The following is a 15199-nucleotide window of genomic DNA, read 5'->3' as shown; positions in this document are numbered from 1 at the left end:
CAAACATCTTAACATGTTTAAAAGACACTCTGCTAATTCCACTGCCCCATGTTTGCTGCTTTCAGAAATACTGGGCAAGAAACACACTCCTGATTCTGAGCAAAGTGACAGGACCGCTATGTTGTTAGGCAGAGATGCTGGCTGGTGCCACGTTTGATGACAGAACGTGAGTGCAGTGGGAAACAGAGCCATCGTTGTGAACAAGGCCTTGGGCTCAAGTCCAGCAAGTCACTTAAGCATGTGTTTGCCTTCAACCAAGGGTGTTAACCCAGGGGTGTTCTGTTTTTAGCTGTACATCAATACTTTTCTGGGAAAGGGTTACCACGCAGAAATTAAACAAATTGCTACCTAAGCACTCAGACAAAGCTAACCATGATTGGTCCAACATTCCGATTCAGCAAATACAGTCAGACCATCAGCAAAATATCAATATTGCTATCTATGTCTTCACTCTGATGAAAGTGCTGGAATTTTCCACTCAGGTCTTGGTAATATCTATTTCCTAGAACTGACACAGCCTAGCATCTCTTCAGTTCTCAGTATTTTGTAAGCAATACTTTCCCTACGTTGTCAGTCATGAAAGGATATTTCTACTAACACTGTAATTTTTCATTTACTGCACACTCTAGATTGACTTCAACTTTATTGTGTGAAATAAAGGTGATCCTGCTTGAGCAGGAAGGTTGTAATCTATGATCCTCAGAAGTCCCGTCAAGCCTCAACTATTCTGGGATTCCATAATGATCCCTTATGCCATTATTCACATAGAATCTATCTTCTCCAGTAATGAATTGATGTGTTCTGGCAACATTGGCCGTATCTACAAATTAAGAAGCAATTTTAATCAGTCCTAAACAGAAAATTCACTCAAATCAGAACAAAAACGGCAACTACATGGAAAAGACCAAATCAGTTCAATGACTTGATTTTGGCTAAACTTCTCAAATAAAATGAGAATGCAATATCAAAACATTTTTATCCAAGGCTTTAAAAACACACACCCTGTCTTCTTTTTGCTACAAAGGACAGCAGCACAAGACAGCGCCCTGCTAAGCCCAAACAATTCAGGTCCTGAATTTCCACCTTTGAGTTTGGTCAGCTTCAAGTAGATTGGTTAATATATGCAAGAACCACATGATCTTGTAATATAAATCTAGACCAGGAGAGGTTTGGAGGTCTCCAGTTTTGTACACATGTTCCAACTCTTCCAGGTACTATAAGCATATACAGAACAATAGAAATTCCATCCTGCCTTTGCTTTTCATGGTAAAACAAATTATACAAATGCTGTATTGGACTAACTTAACAAAGCCCAACTCCAAATCAGTTATCAAGACCATGGCAAGTGTTAGTTTGGAATACTACCAGAGGTCACTACCCAAGTTTCACTATCACTCAGTATGAAGGTTTTTAAACTGTAGATTGAATGTTTCTGATTCTGTTAAAGTAAGGAAGTTGCACTGCACTGAATCATGAGAACCAGCTAAATCAAAAGTAACTTCAGGGAGGATATGTAGGATCTTGTCTTTACATTCACAGTGGATACAAGAATATGGAAAACAAATTACAAGTCATTACAAGAGATCCTGTATTTACCTAAAACTACTGTTGGATATATCACACTCTATTTTTCCATGCCATTTCACCAACTTCATCTTAACAGCCCTGCATAAGCATGTTCCTTGACGGCAACCTAAAATACTACGATGTAGATAGTACAGTAACAATTTTTTTAATATCATCCCTCTCTTTTGCAAAAGTACACAGAGAACAAGATTGAGATGCTTTTCTTTATGAGAGATTATACACATTGTCCATTGAGTAGCAAAATAGTAACATTTCATAACTGGTTCAACTGTCTCTCCAAGTGTTTGCTGTATGACAAAGCGGCAACACAGTTATCCAAGGCTCAGAAACTGAGTATTGCCCTTCGCTCTCAGAACGCTTGAAGCAGAGCAAAAGCAAGGAACTGCTGTTTTCATGAAAAGAAAGCTTACTGCTATGATTTCTGAAAACTCACAGACCTTTATCCAGAGGAAGAGAAAGGCAATGGCGGAGAGTGGAATACTGCTCTCCAACAACCTTTGAACTTCATGGCAAGAATAAAGCTAAAAAGCTGTAAGAAACACTGTCATTAATCTTATCAGCCAGATAAGAGTTGAGTTGAAGTAGTTAAGACCTGTATGCAAAAGACTTAAGAGCTGGCAATTCTTTATCTGGCTGATAAAGGCCTGTCTTATATCTTTCCTGCTATTATCAAATAGAAGGTGTTAAAGAAAAAAAAAATGAAGTAAACATGAACTTATAACACTATCACTAATAAATTAGCACTTTCTCTTCCCAGTCTTAGCTGATAAAGGAGGTCTGTCAAGCCATCTGCATTGATTCTTGTAGAGGACAATAATTTTAGATCCAAATCACATGAATCAGAGCGCAACCATAAAATTTATAGGAACAGAAATTTGGCTGCTGTTCCTTAGATTCAAAATACAACTACGGGGAGGAAAAAGCAAGAAGCTGGAGACATTAAGAATGGTGCACCATGTGGCTCTTGCAGATTTAATAGGCTTTTTTCCTGAATGTGTCTGAACTACCTAAGGAAATGGGCGAGTTAGCAGTAAATCTATTGTCTTACCTGTTTTACAAGGGCAAACCCCCTTTCTTTTGGAAGCTAAGGACAAATTGCTTTAAGTAGCAGAAAAGCACTGGTGGACAGTACTAGTACTGTGTTACAGTGTGTCCCTCTGCTAGCAAATTCCAAGTTTGATCATAAACTAAAAAGACTATGAAATATTTTGTGTCTTCAAGCTTACAAATACAGGTGATTGCTATCAGCCGAAGGGCTGGTGGAAATACTGCCACTCTATGTAAAGCATGTGCTCCCAAATGCACACTGAAAAGCACAGTTACTGCAAGGTCTGTTCCTACTGCCTGAAGAGGCAAGACACAAAACCAGTTGATTTTAGGAACCACATAATGGCTCATTTCTTTTTTTTCTCTCTGGCCTTATTCCCCAGTGCCCCGTGCCCTTCCACTTTTCACCGTGAGTGACATGAACAAAGTTGTTTTTCAAATAAGCACAAAGGTGTAAAATGACTGGGTGGGGTCATAAGGGATGTGTTCTCCTAGTTTTATTGGACTGTTCTTATCATTCTCCTTACTTCTCAACTCCTCCCATTAAATCCACTTACAATAAGATTTTTTAAAACCTGAAGCCTATATGTAAAATTTCATAAATTTAGAGGTAATTTGTGAAACAAAATTTTCCTTGTGTAGGTCCTAATCTAAGAAATGCACTCCAGGAGTGAACCTTTGGGAAAAACATAAATCAAGATCTTCAATTTCTGTGCAGCTTTTAGACAGGGAAAATGTCCACTCTATTCATTAGAACAGTGAGATGACTACATAAACTGTGTTTGGTTGTGTGATAAAAGCTTCTCCACACATCTATGGTGTTACTCAGAACACCAGCAGGATGGAGAACCTGGATAATACCCTGGTGGGCTACTGCCAGGGCCAGCACATGAGTCATCAGCCTATGAAAAGCTCATTGCCACCAGTCCAGAGTAGTACACAAGGCTCACCTATGGGACCTGGAAGTCCCTGCCAGCTCTGGGTGCAAAAAGCATCTCCCCATCTCTAAGAGTAAGAGCACTCAGGGGCAGCAAAAGGGGCCCTGAGAAGTCCTGGCTAGTCACACGTGCACATGTGATGGTCTGTACTAACATCTGCAGTGGGGCTATGACCTTGGGGGCTCATATGTCCAGGTCAGCTGGGAAAATTGGGATGAAAGAGCTACTAGGCAGATTGTGCGAGTCTGTGTGCTGGAGGGATGCACCTTGCAGATGTGTGATGCATCTCTACATCACATATATTCTCAGTATTTCACCTCCATCCTGTTTAGCTAGAGAGCAGAGGGGATGAAGCTGTTGGTGTTGCCTCTCTGATATGCATGACTTGCCATGTACAAATCTAAGTACGTTGTGTATGTGTGTTCTCTGTGGGTGTGTGTGCTTATGGGAAACACATTTTCAGCCTTGGCACTGGTTGGATCTAATGTTTTAGGACCTGTTGTAATGATTGAGCTGTTTAATCCATTCCACATAAGACAAACACCTGGAGTACTTTGAGCAGCAGAACATTGGTCTCCTTCCCTCTGAGAAGAGGGAAGATAGATAAGAGATGGCTTCTGTTTCCAGTGTAAACACATTGATGACCATGAGAACCCATGGCAATATGATAATTCTCATTTCTGCTATTTCTGCTTTTTGTAGCCTCAGTGACCTTGGATCCTAGTCTGCCATCCTCTTTCCCTTTGCCAAAAGCAGTTGCTAGTGACAGTGGAATCAGTAAGTTAATCAGAACAGTAGCATGGCTGATGACCCCTTTGTTGTGCTTTGTTAAGCCGACTGATAAGGACATACACCACTTCAGAGACAGGTAATCATTAGCCAGCTTCATTTCCAGAGAAAATCCACTGCCAAAAATTTTGGTGAAGCAGTTTTCTTCATAAAGCTCCAGTTGGTCAGAGGAGATAACATAAATCAAGATCGTGAATACACACCAAGCTAAACCAGAATAATTTCTTTACTTCTTGTGATCTCAGTGCACCAATGACCTCCAGCAACTGGTTCACTTTTTCAGGCAAAGTGGAACATTTCTTCCAGGTGTCTGCACAGAAAGAAATTACTACATTCTATGATTTGTTGTCTTCTGCAGAAAAGCCACCAAAAGAATTTTCCCCTCTCTATCTGCTTCATCAACTCTTTACACACATCACTACCCTCTCAAGTGCTGCATCAAGTTAAAAATAAACAACAAAAATAGAAGGTTGTTATTTATACCAAAATAATTTCAGTCATCATGTTTACAGTGTAAACCTCTCAGGTCACAAAGGAAACTGAAGGATAGTAAAACAGCGTGGACAGAGGAAGAAGAGTGTTTAGAATGGGATTAAAATTCATATTCCAGTTTCACTGCTGTAAACATGGCATAAAGGAACTACCATTACTTGAGTAACATGAGGTTTTGAATAGTCTCCAAGGATGCTCTACAAGACTCTCTTTCTAACACATTCTGAAAGGATCTGTTCCTCTGCAAAACAGGCTACAGCCGCTGCCATGCTTGAAGAAATTCCTGAAGAACTGATGCTTCTGAAAGGCAACACAGAACTTCAGCATAGGGCACCCATTCCCTGGGAAAGTGGTATCACTATTTCTCAAAGCTGCAACTCTCCTCCTGATAGTTCTGAGAACTTCCCTATCCATGTTGGGATCTGCAAACATTTCATTCTTGGAAGTTACTTCATAACACACATTTTCTGTAGGTTTTTTTGGTTTTTTTTTTTTGCACGAGGTATCAAACCAAATCCTACATGACCAGTAAGCAGAACATGACTTATGACAGATCCTGTCCCTATTTAAGCAACTGTTGCTTGGCTAAGATGTTATCTAAACAATAGCATTCTCCTATCTCTTATATATTTGAGTGTTGCTTCATGATCTGAGGGTGAATGCCAGACAGTGGGAATAACCTTCTCCAACATTTTGATGCCAAGGTTACAGCTAAAGGCTATGAGTGCACAGCAAACACAGACCAACACTGCTTTTGCTTGAAAAATTTTAAAATGCACTGTAAGCAAATAACGTGTAGAGAAGTTTCTCAAAAAGTATTTCACAGCAAACCCCTGCTTTATTTGCAGCTCACCTTATGGCTTCATATTTCTTCCATGGCTGATGAAATTTTAATGTGAGACAGCCCCATGTCTGTTCTTAACTGCACAAACAATAAGACCAGCCCTCATGGAGCCGAAAATTTCTCCAAATGACCCTCTAAGTGTGTTTGGCAGAACAACCCTGCATGAATGGATTCCTGCAACAGTTACACTAGAACAGGATATCTTGATGAAGGACCTGGAAGAGCAAGATGGGTATCTGGGCTGAGGATCATCAAATAAAATCAAGAAAGATTCATTGAGTAATTTTCTGATGATTTCTTCTTGCAAGAACCTTTCTTTCCTTCTCAGGAACACTCATGCAAAAGAAACAAATGTCACCAGAAAACATGGAAAAAATAAAATCAGACTCACTACAACTGTAATAAGTTAGACTCAGGTCACCTGTCCAGCTGGACATGAATGAAGCACCAAAAAGAGATCATATACATTGATTTTAAGTGAAGAAATAGAACTGCAATCATATAATATGGAACTGAAAACAAGCAAACAAGTACAGTGCAAAATTCCAAAAAGAAAAATGCAATTAACCAAAGACAGTAGATAATGAAATAGTAAACCTGAAAGAAATTGGAAGGGCTTAGAAAACAATGTTTTGTCAAAACTCTGAAGCTGGGGCAGGATCCTGGTAAAGCAGGATATGCAGGATTAGATGCTGACCATGCTGAAGTGATAAATTAACTCAGATATAGCTTTCTCTGGGAAAGGACTTAAACCATGTTATGCTATAAAGTTTAGGTAGCAGCAGCAAAACTTCTGTATTTAGAGAAGACATTACATTTGCCTGTATCTGTGCAAGATCTCTAGTTTTGTTCCTGATGAGACTCTTCAGCTTTGCCTGAGTTTAGCAGAGCTCTGTGAGAACAGGAATGGGCAGCTCCCTGTGGGCACCACTGAGTAGCAATCCAAGTGCTCTCCTGCACAGGGCATGGCTTTTAGAATTCTATTCCATGAAAACCAGGTAGAAATTTTGTAATCAGTTCAATCCTTAGCTGAGTTTAATTGATCTGTCCCTACTAGACAGAACTTGAACAAGGATGCTTCAAACAACGGACACACAGCAATCTTTGATTTGGATTGGAAAATTCTCTCTGTGCCTTAGAATCAGAGAATGGTGGCAGGGACCTTCAAGACCACCTAGCTCCAAACCCCTGCTATGGGTAGGGACATCTTCCACTAGATCACGTTGTTCAAAGCCCCACCCAACATGGCATGAGAGGATTTCTGAGGAATTCTCAAATCTCAGCCCTGCTTCAGAACGTAATTTTAATAAAATAAATTAAAAGGAGCAATTTGATCTTTGCTCTAGCCCAACCTATGTGTCAGAATCTCAGATTTTCAATTAACAGATTAACATCTATTAATTAGCTAACCCACACCCTCCCCAATAACCACAACATTATAAGAACACAAACAGAATTGGATGTGCAAAATGGTATGCAATAGTCAAAGCAGAGCAGTAAAACTTGATCCTCTGCCTGGGCAAAACCAGTAAATTTTCAATAAAGGCTGGAGAAAAAAAGATTCTATCAGGCAGTAAAAATATAGATTGTAAGAAACCTCCCAGGAAGGCAATCACACTATTCTTTGTCACATGGAATGTTTTCCCAGCTTGCTATTGAACAAAATGAAATAAATAGTTAATGCAACATTTTGAGAAGAGTAGTCCAAGTTCCTGTATAGGCCAGTGGTTAGTCTATGTATTCTTATAATCATAAATAAAAATCTAAATCCTATCAATGCAACTGACTTGCAAAACTCATTCAGCTGCTTGCACAAATTTACAGCCATATCTTCAAAGCCATGGAAATACTTGACATTGTCTGTTTGTGTATAGCTTTCCCATTGCCTGGGCACACGGTAAATAACAACAAACCTGCACTTTGCTGCTTCTCATATTTCTAAAGAGCAAAAAGCTACAGATAACTGGTTATAAAATAACAGCAATGGCAGGTCTTGTAGCCAAGTGAAGAATTATTATCAAGAAGGACTATCAAGAAATACAGTCTAGCAGGACAACATTCTGCTGACTAACAGACCTAGGGAAAGAAAAATCTGAATAATGATAGTGTCTGATTCATCAAAATTAACTGGGAAATTAATTGGCTAATTAGAGCTTGAGAGTTTTAGATTCAGCATGCTTTTCTTGGACTAGAAGTTACAGGCTATGAAACAATCAGATAGGAAAAAAACCATAAGAAAGCTTTAAAAACCAGATCTTACAGAAAAAATACATCAGGATTAAAATAGAAGAAAAAATAGCAACAGTTCATTGGGCAGAGACCAAGAGAGGCAAAGGAGCTCAAAGGACTGTGCTTTTCTAGGCAGCTCAGTGGATGCACAGAAGTCTTGGTTACATTTACAGAGGCTACAGCTGCAATTCAAATTAACAGTAGTTCGAGATAATACTGGTCTGTCTATACTGTAACAGTCAAAGCAGATAAACATACGTTCAGTTCTTCTTTCTCAAGTTATTAGCAAAAGAGCAATGGTGTGACAGCCATGTGCTAAATCTGTGCCTGTTTACCATGACTTTAGCATCACACTAATATAACAACATCTTTCCACATGGTTTTGGAATACTTAAGTTCTAAAAACATTGAATTTTTGGAGACAGACTACTATAACCATGAAAAACTGTGTGCTGAAGACATGATCTGAACCACAGTAATGGATAGAAATTCTAAACAAAAGGCAACATGCAATTGCTGTTAGTGCTCCAAGTTGTAATATCTGATGGCTGAATCCAATTGAGCATTTTAGTAAGTATTCAGCTTAGAAAACATGGCTCAATTTATGCCAGAGGCTAAAAACATTACGTTTTCCAAGGCCTTTCACCTAGATCATGCTCAATTATCTGCATTTTTTAAAATTATGTCAGCCTTTAAGCCAACCGTTACCCCACACACAGAGTTTGTACACTATGAGTAATAAAAGCACATCAGCTCTGGACATGATACTGAGAGGAAATAAAGTTTAGTTTAGTTTAGAATGAGTGCAGCAGCAGGCTTGTTTCTTACTGGACTTAAGAACTTTCCTTCACTGAAATTTGATTCTCAATATAACTGAATATTGCCCCAACTCCCCCTATAAATATATCTTTAAATGCAATGAAGCTTTTAGAATGAGACTGATGAGTTAAATACCCTCAAGCCTATACAAGAGAGTAAATGCTACTGCAAATTAATATGCTTTATCAGGTACCAATAGCAGCTCCAATGTGTGAAACTCCATTCTCTTCCTATACACCTTTTCCACACTACATTTCAGAGATGTTTCACAATACAGTGCATGACTATTAACAAAACACTTCAGTTTGGAAAGACTGCTAAATGTAGAACTGAAACATCTGTCATGTCTTAGGAAGGCTTAGAACTGTCAGAAACCAAGTGTTTCAAAGTGTGATTACTGTCCCTTGGGGAGACACAAGAGGTGATCCCCACAGAGTAAATACAGTGGAAGCCACCTGCATGTGCTTGCTTCTGAAACAGCAAAATACCTTAGTTTTTCTATTTCTACAGCAGCAGTAAAGTAGGATCCTACTCATGAAAGTTCTGTAATATAAATCAAGACACCTGTTAACCCAAAATACCTGTTATTGCACATTCAGTAAGAGACATTTTAAAAGTTTGTTTGCAGGTTTTAGTCTTCCTTTGGGAAAACTTCAGTCAAAATATGCCAGTGCCCAGACCCTTGCTGTCAGTCATCAACATAAAAACCAATGCTGTGTAACTGTATTACTGTGATAGATGTGAAGAATTACGAATGCATATTCTGCTGATTCATCAGCAGAAATAATGGCAGCAATTTCATGTTTTTTTGTTTTCCTTACTACTGGACTATCCCTAAATGCTTGCTGCAACAGCCACTTGGGTCCTCTAAAATTTCGAAGCGTCCCCAAAACAGCTTTCAACCATGTTTCAATGTTCAGACAATCAGAAATTTTGCAATAGCAGCATGGGCACAAGCACAGCAAATTTAAGCCTACTTACTTTTCTGCCTGGCTTTTCCTAGTTGCTTTCACTGATCCCTTGTAAGGAGTTCAAAATGTTCCCACAGTTCGTGAAGCTGAAAAACACTGACATAGGGAAAGGCACAATTTTCTTTGCCTGAAAAGTGGAAGTGCACGAAGGGGTTGGGGGCGGGTAGTTTAATCGAGGTTTTGGAAAGGTTTTGAAGGTCTTTGGGTTACAGCTAGTACTGAAACGCAGAGCAGGTAGCTTTGGTTGTTACAAAGCTCCTTGAGAGAGTCGCTCCGACCTAAACGGAGAGCCCGCAGCTCACAGTCGGAGGGGCGCAGCCACAACACGAGGAAATGACTGATCTCTCATCCTCCCTCTGGTTTCCCCTTGGGTGCTGCGCGTGTTTTCCAGCGTCGAGAGGCGCGGGTGCCGCCGCTGCCCCGGAGCCCCTGGGCGCTGCCCGGGAGCCCTTGGCTGCTGCCCCGGCTCGGCGCTGCCCCGGAGCCCCTGGGCGCTGCCCCGGCTCGGCGCTGCCCCGGCTCGGCGCTGCCCCGGCTCGGCGCTGCCCCGGAGCCCTTGGCTGCTGCCCCGGCTCGGCGCTGCCCCGGCTCGGCGCTGCCCCGGCTCGGCGCTGCCCCGGCTCGGCGCTGCCCCGGAGCCCTTGGCTGCTGCCCCGGCTCGGCGCTGCCCCGGAGCGCGGCTGCCGCACGCGGGGCTCCGGCTGTTCCGCCGGGGCCGATGAGGGGGGAAGGGAGGGGGGCGGCACGGAGCGAGACCCCCGGGCTACCGCGGCCCGGGGTGACCGAGCGAGAGCCACAGGCACGGGGACAGCCCGACCCCAGCCCTCGCTCTTCGCGGCTCCCCTCAGGGGAGATCCGCTCGAGGGAGAAAACCCCCTCCGCCACTGACCTCGCACTCAGCCCCGCCCGGCCGGCCGCGCTCCGCTCCCTGCGCCCTCGTCCAGCCCGGCAGCCGCAGCCGCCGCTCGCCCCAAGGTGAGGAGCCCAGGGGCGCGGGCGGCCGCCAGCCCCTGCCCGCTCCCGCCCCCTCCCGCCCCGCGGCCGCGGGCACGCCTGGGACTCGTAGTCCCCCCGGCAGCCCCGGCCCGGCGCGGCCCCGCACCGGCCTACGAGTCCCAGGATGCCGCGGGGCCGGGCGCGCCCCCGGCGGCGCGGCCTGCGCGGGCGCGGCCCCGGCCGAGCTCCGCCGGCTCGGGGAGAGCCGCGGAGCCCTGGAGGGAGCGGGGCTGGGAGAGGGCTTTAACATGGCCCAGTGCAGCTGCTTTAACATCGCCCAGGGCAGCTGCTTTAACATCGCCCAGGGCAGCTGCTTTAACACCGCCCAGTCCAGCTGCTAGCCCAGCAGTGCCCCTGTGAGCCCGAACCCCATCACCCAGCGCCACATCCTGACAGCTCGAGCACCTCCAGGGGTGGTGACTCCACCTCCCTGGGCGAGCTGTTCCAGTGTCCGACCAACCGAACTCTTCACATTTTATCCAAATATCTATCTGAGTGCGGTTTTTCATTTCTGTAGGGGTGCACAGAATCCATTGTGAATATGCAAGAATTAGTAGCGAAATGTCTTCACAGATCTCACCTTTCAGTCATTGGTTTATCATGTTTTCTATCATGATTGCTCTCTTTCACCCAAGAAAAAAATGTTTTCCCACCTCCCAGATTTGGGTTTGTACACAGAGTTTTAGAAGTTTTTTTTTTTCCAACTTTGAAACTTATGCACTAAGAGCATGAAAAATTTTGTGAAACTGATGTCTACAGGACTGTATTACTTGAAAATCTTAAAATGATTCCTTGACATGGCAGCCCTTGTAAGAATGTAAGAATAATTTAAATAAATTGTAAATGTATTCAAGGTAAAATACAGCACTTTAAATTTCAGTATTGTCAAACTGAGAAATTTCAAGGTCAAAACATTTCTAAAGTTGCTTTTAAATATGAGGTTTGTTTACTTAAAACAGACTGTAACAAAAAGGCATTTAGCTGAAAAAATTCATTAATAGGTAATGCCACATACATCAGACTTTGTTTGGACTGATGTTGGATGCCATTGTTATACAGAACTGGGTAAGTGAAGATACTTTGGATAAGGCATGTTTGTCGATTCAGTTATTTATCCAAAAAGCTAATTCTTTTCTGAACTTAGAAATCTGTAGCCTGTGTTAGAATGGAGGTGTAATTCACTTATGAGGGTAGTGAAATTCTGATATATTTTGTTGCCTGGTAGTGAAATTCTGATATATTTTGTTCCCAGTAAAACATACATTGCAGTAACATACCACAGGAAGACCCGTTTATATGTCCTGCACAAAGAGAAAGGAGAAGAGAAAGCCTCAAACAAACACAGATTAGCAGATTTCCTGCTAGAAAAGTTCCCCCAGGTATAAAGGATCTTGAATATTCCAGTAATCGTGAGGATTATTTCACACTAATTGTGTCAATGGTTGCATTCAAATACAAGCTGGTTTTAATTTTTTGTGTGCATTTTAGCATGATGCTCTCAGAGGTTAATAATTATTTTTATTGCTTCTTTCCAGCATTGTCTAAAATGGTAAAAGATGCTGTGGTTCTTCAGTTCTGGGAGAAAGACTGGGATTAATAAAATGCTAAACTCAGTAGCAGCAAGATGAAAAGAGGATTTTTGGTCAAAACAAGAATAGGGAGGGAAAGTTAATGCAGAATAAACAGTGTAGACAATTGAGGAGAGTAAAAACACTCCTGTGGAGGATCATTGTGGAATGTTAGTTGAGGGTGCACCCACTCGACTGGAGCTGTGTGATGACAGAGGGCTCAGTGTGAGCTCTGGGGGCTCAGCTGGCTCTCAGGAGATGGAACAGTAGGAACCACTGCTTTCCAGCAGCATAAGGAAAGCTGTGAGCTGCTGTCAAAGGCCAGATCCAGCACTCACAGCTGCCCGGAGTGGAGCTGCAGCTGTTGGGCTGGTTATTTCTCAACTTCCTCCAACAGCCACTGATGGTGGGTATGGGCAGGGGAGGTAGCTGAGGGGCTGGGAGGGCACACTTCTGACACTTCCCACTGGGTCATATGGAACATCCCAAATGGGTCAGAGGGGCTCCATCAACTAGCTCACTCCCCACCACACCTTAACTATCCTCATGTATCTTCTGAGAATAAGACAGCTTTCTAAGGCAGAAAAATCCCTGTATATATTTGGAGTCTTACACAGGTACTAGGACAGGTCAAACCAGAATTAGTAAAGCTGAGGTGGACATTTCCATATGAAGTGAAACACATTTGATGTACAGGAATTTTCCCACTGTTTCCAGTGGCAGTAGTCTTGGTTCTCAAAATGCTGCTGTTAATTAGTTGCTACCCACATCCTATACAGACACATAACTCATGTCAAGCTTTGTTATTGTCCATAATAACACAATTGTTCTAGCAGAGACCCAAACATTGGGAAATTTTCCTTTCTTTGCACTGAAGTTCCTTGAAAATGGCTGAACTCAACTTATTTAAAATTTCCCCTAAGAAGAGTGTGATTTTAAATCAGCTGAGCTGGGTGCCCGGTTGTGAGTATAAACCTGTTGAATGGCTTTGCATGTTCTGTTTCTAGCCCACCTGGAGCTATAGGGTATCAGCAGAGGCCTGCGTGTATGCACATGATCAGTCTGCAAGGAAAGAGGGACCTGGGGTATCAGCCAGCTTCATGGTATCAACAATGTCATCCTCATGCAGAAGTAGCCCTTAAACCTGTGACTACATGAGACTCCCTGAGCTCTGCCTTTGGCCCAGATGCCATCAGGGAAACAGCTGAGACTTCTGACATTGCTTCTTTGGCACTAATTTGCACAAACTTCCCCTGAGTAGCAGAGCTCAAAAGCACAACCACATTCTCTTCTTTTTTTTAAAGAAGCTTAAGAAATTTCCTTGTCTATAAACCTAGCATTTATCATCATCCTCCAGTATGGTATTCTTCCATTCCTGGAACAGCATTTTTACTTGGCCTCGCCTTGCTGCATGCCAACTAAAACTCTCCCCACCAGGCTCTGTAGTAATTAGCCATACAGGAACTAAGTCTTTAGGCTTACTGCCATCTCAGTCCCTTTAGCTGAACCAGGAGTAACATGGGGAAGAAAAAGCAACAGTCAGAAGACTTCAGCAAAGAAGAGAACACTGGACAATTCATCTATGTCACCTGCACAAGGCTTGAATGCTCATGCCTCATGGTCTTTCTTTCCAGCAACAGATCCACCACCGGTGGTGGATGCTTTGTCTGCTCCTTCACAGAAGCACTGCAAGTGGTTGCATGGTGTCAGCTGCTGTGGATTGCTAACAGCCCTAAACAGCTCTTTAACATGCTTAACATGCTTAACATAGGCAAGCCCTTTTGCTGAAGCCCTTCATTCTGAGGCTCCCTTGCCAGCTCAGGGTGAAGGTAGCTCCCCTTTGCAGCTGGCTTGTTCCTGTTCCTCCGGTGTTGAGTCACTAGTTAAACCTCACTGCAGGGCTGATCTGAGTAGGGTTTATCTGGGGCCTCACACTGGCTTCCTGCTTTGATAATAACCAATCCCATTGACTACCAGTAGATAAATGATGAGGTGATGCTGTGGCAGCATTTCCACCCAGTAACATTTGCCCTGAAGGGTTAGCAAGTAAATTAAACACAGAACCATGTTTATGGATGTTGTCATGCCTCTTTCCAAATGTTTTCCTTTTTAGACTAAACAACTCCCTCTACTTGGAAGCTCATGGGTTCAAGGGTCTTGTTTCTGCTGCAGTGCTTTGCAATCTCTCTAACTTGTTTACATCTATATTTAAGTGAAGGGCTCAACAGCTGCCAACTGCTGTCTACTTTACCAGCACTGGCAGCCTTATTTATATTTACTGTGTTTTATCATAAACACTTCCACTGAAGGAATGCAAAATGGCATTTTTAAAAACTGCTTTATGCTGTTGATTCTACTTCTATAATTTTCTTGGCTAGTCTGGTATTTACCCAGTTTGTGTGCTGGTACCTTTTTCTTTGACAATGTCTTTTCCTTGAGTGTATTTGTTGTGTTATTTAATTATTAAAAATAATGGTGCTCTGCATATTTCCTCCCATTAAGAAAATATTATCATCTTTGGATGAAGCAAGCTTGAGAGAAAAACATTTAGGCAAAATTATGAGAACTTCAGGTTTTGTTTATTTCAGGAACTCCAGTGGGTCAGTTTCATTTCTCTTATGTTCTCCTTATTCTACTGGAGCATGAGGAAGGCTGTAAGGCATACTAAATGTACTAAAAGTCAGTTTTCACAGCTATGTCTGAGAAAGTTTTACACCAGTATATAAGCTTATAAGTACATTTCATAGCATATTTACTGCCATTGATTATCTTTTGTACCACCCTTGCTATTTTAACAACTGCTTAATGTCAGGTGACTCATTGCTTTCAGCTATGTGGGAGGAAAAATAAAAAAAACCCACATTAATACACCATATATGTATGCTATGTGGGGTGTTGTAGGACTGGAAAAAGTCTAAG

General features: G+C 42.4%; 1 protein-coding gene across 3 annotated transcripts in view; it reads right to left on the bottom strand.

The window, feature by feature from the left end:
* The window catches only part of SLC26A5 (solute carrier family 26 member 5), a 32423-nt gene extending 21675 nt beyond the window's left edge, over window positions 1-10748 (bottom strand). The window contains exons 1-2 of one of the 3 annotated variants that reach the window (XM_021546126.3): window positions 10606-10748; window positions 9727-9812 (exon numbers count right to left, since the gene is read on the bottom strand). The gene's annotated coding sequence lies outside the window, so the exon portion shown is untranslated. Of the gene's footprint in view, window positions 1-9726; window positions 9844-10605 lie in introns of all 3 variants that reach the window. The other 2 variants (XM_021546127.3, XM_021546128.3) reach the window with 2 other exon arrangements.
* Between the last annotated feature and the right edge of the window lie 4451 nt (window positions 10749-15199).

This window comes from Lonchura striata, chromosome 1A (assembly GCF_050655825.1).
Source record: "Lonchura striata isolate lonStrDom1 chromosome 1A, ASM5065582v1, whole genome shotgun sequence".
NCBI lineage: Eukaryota > Metazoa > Chordata > Aves > Passeriformes > Estrildidae > Lonchura > Lonchura striata.
This window is presented reverse-complemented; position numbering and strand designations above follow the sequence as displayed.